The following is a 9,290-nucleotide window of genomic DNA, read 5'->3' on the forward strand; positions in this document are numbered from 1 at the left end:
ATGCAAATTTCTGTCTTTCATACAGTCCTTAATTCTACCAACTGAACTATCAAGGGATCAATCCTTTATTGTTTGGCCTACCGATAGGTGCTGAAAATCATGCTCAACAAGACATTAGAGGCTTCTCAATTCTTAAATTTCCCCTCCTCGACTCCCCTCCTCGAGACTTAGTCCCGCCCACAGGAGATGCGAGCAGAGGACCGAGGAGGGGAACCGAGGAGAGAGGAGGGGAAGCAGCAGACGTTTAAAGAAATGAGAACTCCTCTCCTCTGAGCGGTCATATTAAAGCGACATCCGTTCATTATTACGTGGCAACAGCTGCATCAGCTGTCGAGTGTTTTGTCATTGCCCTGTATTTTATAATCTCTGTTAGATCAGCTGAACATTGTTCCCCCACATATTTACTTTGAATTCATTGAGAGTGCGGTATAATGAGACAATAACAGGCTACAGATGCGGACACACACACACACACAAATATATTTATATAAATATATACAATTTAAAGTACTCTCATAATAACGTAACACAATCAGAGACTGGATATATCCCCCCCCCCTCTCTCTGGTCGCTGAAATGGGGAATTGAAATTACGGGCCAAAAGTTGTATTTACAAGTAGCCTATTAAAAGTAAACAGAGGACACCAAACCAACTGAGACCGTCTGTCCGGCGCATCTACGCACAGTACAACACACACTGTACCACACACACACCTACACACTGTACCACACACACCTACAGCTCCTAAAGCATATCAGGCTACAGCCGTTGTGTATTTTATTATGTGAAGCACTAAATGGTCTTAGAAAAATATCGACTCTTTGTTTGTAGTTATCTACTAAACTAAAGCAAATAATGAGAGTAGGCCTGTTGTACTCAGTGATATATATTATACACACTGCTCTGCTTTCTGCACGGACCTCACAGCTGTTCTCTCTGGAAACATCACGAAGCGATGAGAGCAGTTTCTAAAATAATATCCAGGGGATACATGCAGAGCTGTCATTGGCTGAGATAAGTCCGGCCGTGCGTCACGCCTCCACCGTTCCCGGAAATGCATCCGCGGAGGAGCCGTGGAGGAACCATCAGTGTATCCTCGGTTATAGCTCCTCCAGAGAGCCTCCTCGATGCTCGATCCTCGGGCCTCGGTGTGCATTTAGAGAAATGAGATGTCCTTCAAAATGGCGTGCTGAAATTCATTTCCGGGTCACTACCGGAGGAGTCGAGGAGTCGAGGAGGGGAAATTTGAGTATTGAGAAGCCTCTATTGACTTGCAGAGAGTGTCCGGAGTGGGGAGTTTAGATTTGTTTCTCCGCCCTCTCCATATAAATTGGTTCTGTTTGCCTCATCTGACCGCGACTTTCAACCCACACCAAAGAAGTTTCAGTCAAATGTAAAGTAGACAGATTTAGAGTCGGCACCTCCGTGTCTGAGGCCGTGCTTGTCTGCAGGAAAGCAGGATTGCTCCCCGCCTAATTGGGTAGATGTTTCTGCACCAAGTAAGAGTTAAAGTGACATGGCATATTTGAAAGAGTGCTACTTTTCTATGTGCTCAGAACAGTCTCATAATACACACATGCACACAGAAGGATTCACACTTGTATTTCATGATCCGCAAAAGGATTCACACTTGTGTTTTTCAATGCATACACAAATGTGTTCCGTTTCATATACATGTAAATAAAATCCAAATACAGAAAAAAAAATTAAATATGTATTTTTGATCCTCACATATTTGTTTTCCGTTTAAATCCCCTGAACCTGCAAACACAAACCGCTTTCTGTGCATGGATCGCTGTGCATTTGTGTGTGGGTTTTTGAGACTCCCCTGACGGTCAGCCGATTCGTACTTGTAATTTTTTCTATCTATAGCCAATCAGATATCTCCTCAATTCTAAGCCAATCACATGAGCGCGCCCCCACGAGGGTAGATTTCTTGCGTTCATGACGTAGCGCTTCATGTACGCATTTTGCGCTGTCCGGAGCTGACAGGTCCATGGAGCCTGCCTGCAGGCGCTAATCTCAGGACATTGCCACTTTCCGAACAGGAAATGCACGCAAATACAAGCTTTTATATTATTAAGGTACAGCACCACTTTCCGAACCATTAATGAATGCTTGTGTACACAAAAACGGCAGGCAAAACCGTTTTAAATGTGTGTTTCCTGTATGGCGAACACAGCTGCTTTATTTATATCTGTATGAAGTTGTTGTGAGTGTGGAGGGAGCAGCTACAGGTTAGCTTAGCCTAATTGATCAGTGCACTACGAAGCCAGTGCTAGACAGTGAACTGTCAACGGGGGGGGGGGGGGGGGGAGCCCCGCCGGTCATTATCGGCCGATATTCACTTTTAATAATTTGATCGGTGCTCTCTATAAAGACCGATCAGGAGACCTGGATCTGATCGCTATGGACATAAACGCGAGTGAAGTATAACCGGACGCGAGAGAGAGATCAGATCAGCTGCTGAGTCTGACGGAGACACGCAGCTCTGCATGATCACCTGATGCTCCGCCCTCTGTTTAGCGAGCTGACCGGACAGCGCAAAATGCGTATATGAAGTGTCATGAACGCAATAAATCATACCCTCGTGGGGGCGTGCTCATGTGATTGGCTTAGAATGAAGGAGACATCTGATTGGCTATAGATGGAAACAATTACAAGAACGAATCGGGTGACCATCAGGGGAGTCTCAAAAAACCCACACACGAATGCACAGCGATCCATGCACAGAAAGCTGTTTGTGTTTGCAGGTTCAGGAGATTTAAACGGAAAACAAATATGTGAGGATCAAAAATACACATGTAAAACTTGTTTCTGTATTTGGATGTATATGAAACGGATACAAGCGGCCGAGATGGGTTTTCTCCGCAGGGTGGCTGGTGTCTCCCTTAGGGATAAGGTGAGAAGTTCGGTCATCAGGGAGGGACTCGGAGTTGAGCCGCTCCTCCTTCGCGTCGAAAGGAGCCAGTTGAGGTGGTTCGGGCACCTAGTTAGGATGCCACCTGGGCGCCTCCCTAGGGAGGTGTTCCAGGCACGTCCAGCTGGGAAGAGACCAAGGGGTAGACCTAGGACCAGGTGGAGGGATTATATCTCTTCGCTGGCCTGGGAGCGCCTTGGGATCCCCCAGTCAGAGCTGGTTGATGTCGCCAGGGAAAAGAAAGTTTGGGGCTCTCTGCTGGAACTGCTACCCCCGCGACCCGACCACGGATAAGCGGGAGAAGATGGATGGATGGATGGATGAAACGGAACACATTTGTGTGTGCATTGAAAAACACAAGTGTGGATCCGGAAATACAAGTGTGAATCCTTTTGCGGATCATGAAATACAAGTGTGAATCCTTCTGTGCGCATGTGTGTATTATGAGACTGTTCTTAGCCCATACTTTTCCTGTCAAGATTGCTGATTATTCTAGTAGGCAGAGTTTAAAGGTGGGGTAGGTAAGTTTCAGAAACCGGCTCGAGATACACTTTTTGTTATATTCCATGGAATGCTCTTAACATCCCGATAGCAATGAATATCTTAAGTGCTTTGACAAAAAATCCATACAAATTGCCGCCCTGTCAGCCTTCCATCTCGTGCACGCACAAATGTATCTCGTGCCCTCATTGGGCGTGCCGTAATTGGGCGTGCATTGCGCGTTCATGTGTGTTGGAGGAGGTGCTCTGTAAGGAAGTCTGAAGGAAGGGGCGGATTCTTTTCGGCTGTGTACTTTCAAATGTTAGTGCACTCGAGCCGGTTTCTGAAACTTACCTACCCCACCTTTAATTAGTGGAGTACACAACACCAAAGTAAAGTGTTTCTGCAGGGAGGCTGTGGCTCAGTGGGATGTGCGCTGAATTTAGTGCGCTGAACTTTGAATCACGGGGTAGCAAGTACGAGTACCACTGCAGTCAGAGTGTCCCTGGGCAAGACACTTCACCCCAAATTGCTCCTGTGGGGATTGTCCACAGTACTGAATGTATGTACGTCGCTTTGGATAAAAGCGTCTAACAAGTGACATGTAATGTAATGCCCGGTTTCGAACCGGGGACCTTACTACAGTACATTTTAATCGGGTAAATACTACAGTATTCAGTCTTTTTATATACTTCAGGTAAAACAATTTTTAATTTTTTTATTTGTTATCTTCTATTATGCTTTTGTTATTATTTTATGGCTACAGATGGCTAAAGGACATCTTCAATCAATCACGGTGACAAGGCATTAAAGCAATATATCTTATTGCCCTCCTGCCTGTCTGTCTCTCTGTCTGTTCATGTAATACAAATGTTGTTACCTAGTCATTACAAATCCCGATTAAAGTAAACATGAAATAAAGTGAGTTCACTCACATTGACAGGGCAATACATAATAAATCTTCCTGCCCACCTGCCCCTCTGTTTGTTTGTTTGTTTGTTTGTCTGCCTGTCTGATCATGTAATATAACATGTGTTACCTATACAAATCCTGGTTAACGTGAATTAATTAAATGAATAACTCTGCTAATATAACAGTATGATGATTTTTGCACTTCTTGATATATATTTTGCATTGTGTTTTGCTGTGTGCAGGAGATAATGAAGACAAGTATCTTACAGGAAGGGTCCATCTGGCCACCTGAGACAGGACCCTTCAGAGGAGGGAATGAGAATCAAAAGAAATCCTTCCCTTCAGGACAAGTCTGCCCCTCAGAAACATGAGCATGTGAGAACAAATGCTCTCACTGAGGTCCTTCAGAGGGGAGGGGATGTATCCGACCGGGGGAGTATGTGCTACAGCTCTGAAAGTATAAGGGGAAACTGTACAGGTGGCTCCTAGAGAATGACGTCGGCTATACCCTCTACCTGATGGACAAGGTGGAAGAGGAGGAGAGAGGTGGGACCTTCAACTCCCAAGGGCCTAGCAAGGACAGCCTGCTGTCGTTTCTGGACTACACCAGGAGCTTCCAGGAAATTGAGGATCTGAGGAAGTACCTGTGCTCCAGGAAGCCTGCCCCACCAGTGGCGTCAGAGGGGGAACATACTGTCGGCTTTGGAGCCAGGGCCAAAGACACCTGGAAGCAGATCTGGGATAACAGGGCTGATGGTTATGCTGCCTTCGTTTTAGGAGTGAAGTGCATAATTAACAGCAAGATGTACAACCTTCAGCAGTACATCCTCAAGCAGCAGAGGGCTGAGTCCTGTCCACCACCTGCTGAAGGCTGCATTGCATCAGCAACCTCCACTCTGACATCCAGCACTCCAGGTCAGCTCACAGTAATATGCAAATACTGCTTTAAGGTGAACATGACATTGACATAATTAATGTTATTGTTTAATCTCGTAGTGATGGAGGAGGACGAGGAGCTGGAGAGGGGGATGTTGAATCTGTGTCCTTCAAAATTCTATACTGAACGAAGTAGGTGGATCCAGTTAGATATACAGTGATTATATAGACTTACTCTACATGTTAAAACTTTGTTCATTGTCACCTGTGCTTTATATGGCCACCAGCAGCAGTCTCCAGAGCCCCGGCTGTGTCTACACCAACAGGTTTTTCTCCAGCAGTGTGGAGGGATAACTCTGTTTTCAACAGATTTTCCTGTCATTACTATTCTCAACTAGTTTGTTATTTTGGCTGTGTTCTGGTCTGTTCTGATGCTTGTTTTATTTTTGTTCTCCAACTAACTGAAGGAGTTAACATGTCAAGTGTTTTTCCTTTTTTGCATGCTTTCTTTAGACTGTCATACAAGAATTTGGCATTTTAAATATTGCAGTGGCTTAGAAAACCTAGCTTCTTACCCTCTAGATATCATGCCATACCTTTGAATGAAAGATGTGCTTGGTATATATGTATGGTGTTTCTCTGATTTACCTGTTTCCAAACACATATAGACATTGTAGGAGTCGGGAGGAGCTGATAATTTTTTCCGGCAAATTACTCAGACCTAATTGAACTAACAGAAGTTATTGAGTCTATGTAAGTTTACTGCTTGGCTCAGATCCACCAACGTCAACAAGATCTTACCTCTATTAACTCCTGAAGAACCAGGTTCAATTAACTGCTGTTTCAATGCAGACGACCCGCTAAATCTGTTTAAGCGATCCCGAAGGATTTTGATATCAGTAAATGAGTCTTAATACTTATATGGCGCTGCGTTGCTCGCTTCAAAAGTTGAGAAAAGTTAAACTTTTCAAGCTTCGACGGAAGCGTCAGCCAATCAAATCCAGTACAAGCTCTACCCAATCAAACCGCGTGCTTGTGTGTCCGAGGCGGAAGATTCATGTGATTGATTGTTGGTCGAGCTTCAGACACGCCCGCCGGCAAGCTTCAACGCACGCTGCCGTGTGGACGCTGCGTTACAGTTATATATCTCAGCATTCCTTTTTTCATGTATTTATAGACCTTTGAGAAATATATAATTGATAGATGAGTCATTCTGTATCTTGAGCAAGGGCTGTAGTGACAGCTTCACTCTTTGCAACATTGATCATGCAAATAAACTACAACCCAGTGCAATGTTTTGAAGATAGCAAATGAACGCAATTTATAGTTTAGAGTGCAGTTTTGAACTTGCTATCAGTTTAGAACCAATACCGATTTTCATTTAAGTAATCTGGTTACCTTATTTTATTATAATAACTTTACCACAAGATGTCAGTGTTTCAGTATAAATATCCCTCTTTCACTAAAACAAACTCAGAGCCATCCTCCAGAAGTCTCCAAAGCTGCACTCAGTTTACTTCACACATTTAACAAGAAAAATATAAATATTGCATTTGGATACTGGATGAGAAGATGACCTTTTGGAATAAAGTACCCGGGACCAAGCCGACATAAGGGAATGAATATAAGATTGGTATTTTCATAAATGACAACATTTTTTGGGAACATTTTTAAAACTACTTTAACATTTAATTTTGTACTTAACTCCCATTATACGGTAACACTTTATGGTAAGGGTACATGAATCATCATGAATTTGTGCATGACTTAAAGAGCCTGTGACAGCATCCCAACAACTGTTGTGCAATGAAATATTGGGCTACTAGTAATCTCGAACCGTCAGTTTAAAAAAGAAAAAGCGATACCGTTCCGTTAAATATCAATAATTTCGAACATCGCGGGGAAATTCCTTCGACTCATTTTGAAGTTTTGGGGGAAGCCGGAAGTGACGTCAATGCGGGAACGCTTCACTGTGCGGCGAGAGAGCCAAACACGGACAAAGTGTGTTGTCATGCGTAGAAATGGTGAATTACTGAGTTTAGGCACGTTAATAACGTTTTAATGAAGTTGACTACAGTATATTCATATTTGTCAGTGCTTTCATGTCAATTCGACGAACATAAACATAAATGATCGTGGTGAAGATGATGATTATATTAGGATTAAAAATCGGTAGTGAGAGCTACTGAATTTCCTCCCGTCGGATGTGATATAAAAACAAATCGATTATGTTTGTAGTTGTAAACTCAAGTGGATGAAACTACATTTATTAGTGCTTTCATGTCAATTCGGCGAACATATGATACATTAAATGATGGTGAGAATGATGATTACAAATCGTTTGTTTGAGCCGGTCTGCATTTCCTGATGAGAAAACAAACCGATGCTTTTTGTAGTTGTAGTACACCAACATGGATTAAACGTGTGGTTTATTTTACCACAATGTTGGGGAAATTAATGGATAAAATGCACGGATTATTATTATTATTATTCCCACTCCGATCGGGACACTATAGGTCCACCGTTTCCCCGCAGCGAGGCTCCCCCGTTGACAGTTTACGTGGGCTGGGTGCAGTGGCGGACTGGCCATCGGGACGAATCCCGATGGGCCGGTACCGAAGTGGGCCGGTCGGATAAGTCACTAGCACATCCCCCATAGGCGGCGCGTGAGGCTCAGGTTTGGGAAGGCTAAATAACTTATTTTACCTGACGCTGCCCGCCTCCGGCGTCTAAAGAGATCAACTCAGTGTGCAGAGTTTAAATCTCTCAAGTCATATTACAGGATAAAGGAAATACAGTTTAAACTGCCGTATGCAGAGAAGACGCCGACGTGTCCCACTTATCATTCATATTACATCATCAATCAGATCATCGATCAAATAATATCATAATATATCATATATTTCCTTATCTGAGTCAGCTTCTCCAGCCGTATCTGGCCGTGCAACACTTACAGTGTCACATACTGTATGCAGAAGTATTATTTTAAGCAACACATTATGTTGACGAAACACTCGAGTCAAATGTAATTAAAGTCAGATCCACTCGTGTCTTAGACGTGAACGCGCTCTCAGCTGGTGAGAGAAACCCTGGCTTGATTTACCGAGTTGATAACCAGCGTCGTAGGACCGCTTAGCGAGATCTCGTTTGTCAGTTTGTTGTTGTTAGTTAGTTTGTTACTCAAACATATCCAGGGTATGTTGAACTGGCTTCGTAGTACAGGGCACAGGTGGCTAGCAGCGCTAATGTCAAAGACACAGACATTGCATTATATTTGTATTTTACCAGGATGCAGTGACACAAATATTTACATATTTACATTTACTATCTACAGCACCCGCCGCCCCTGACATCCCCCACTCCCCCCGTTGACAATTTACTAGCGGTACCGAAGTGGGCCGGTCGAGAGTCCCGGGATGATTTTTAGTCCCATTCCACCACTGGCTACATGACCGTATGATCGCCCATATTGACGCACCTAATTCCTAAACTTCTAACAGATACAACATAAACCGATCCTCCAGCCTCATATGAGCTCTCAGACACGTTCAACATTAAACTGTCATCGCTGTCTGAGCTTGCTGCTGTGTGCGCCATCGTGTTTACATGCAGATGCTGGGATCCTGAACGGTGCAGCTGGAGCGCTGTGCCCGCAATAACCTCACACATAATTTGGCGGGACTTGAAGAATCCCCGAGAAGATCCAGAAAATGGTCAACATTGAAGGGCAGATTAATGGTTATCAAAGTACAAATATCCAAAATCAGTTCAGTAACGGTTTTCAAGGGGACAATATTTACTCAAATTGATGGGTTTGGATGATGGGGGAAACTCGTGTCACAGGCTCTTTAATGCATGACAAAGCATGAATTCATTCATGTAGTACTTCATGAACTATCAGTAATGTACATGGATTAATAGTATCTCATGCATGACTTAATGCAGGAACAATACCTTCATTAATGCATCAACTAAGGCAGGGGTCGGCAACAGGCGGACCGCGGTCCGGATCCGGACCCAGACGCCGACCTATACGGACCGGACTCCTATAATCAATACATTACATTACATTGCATTTAGCTGACGCTTTTATCCAAAGCA

The sequence above is a fragment of the Gymnodraco acuticeps genome, unplaced genomic scaffold (assembly GCF_902827175.1).
Source record: "Gymnodraco acuticeps unplaced genomic scaffold, fGymAcu1.1, whole genome shotgun sequence".
Classification (NCBI taxonomy): Eukaryota; Metazoa; Chordata; class Actinopteri; order Perciformes; family Bathydraconidae; genus Gymnodraco; species Gymnodraco acuticeps.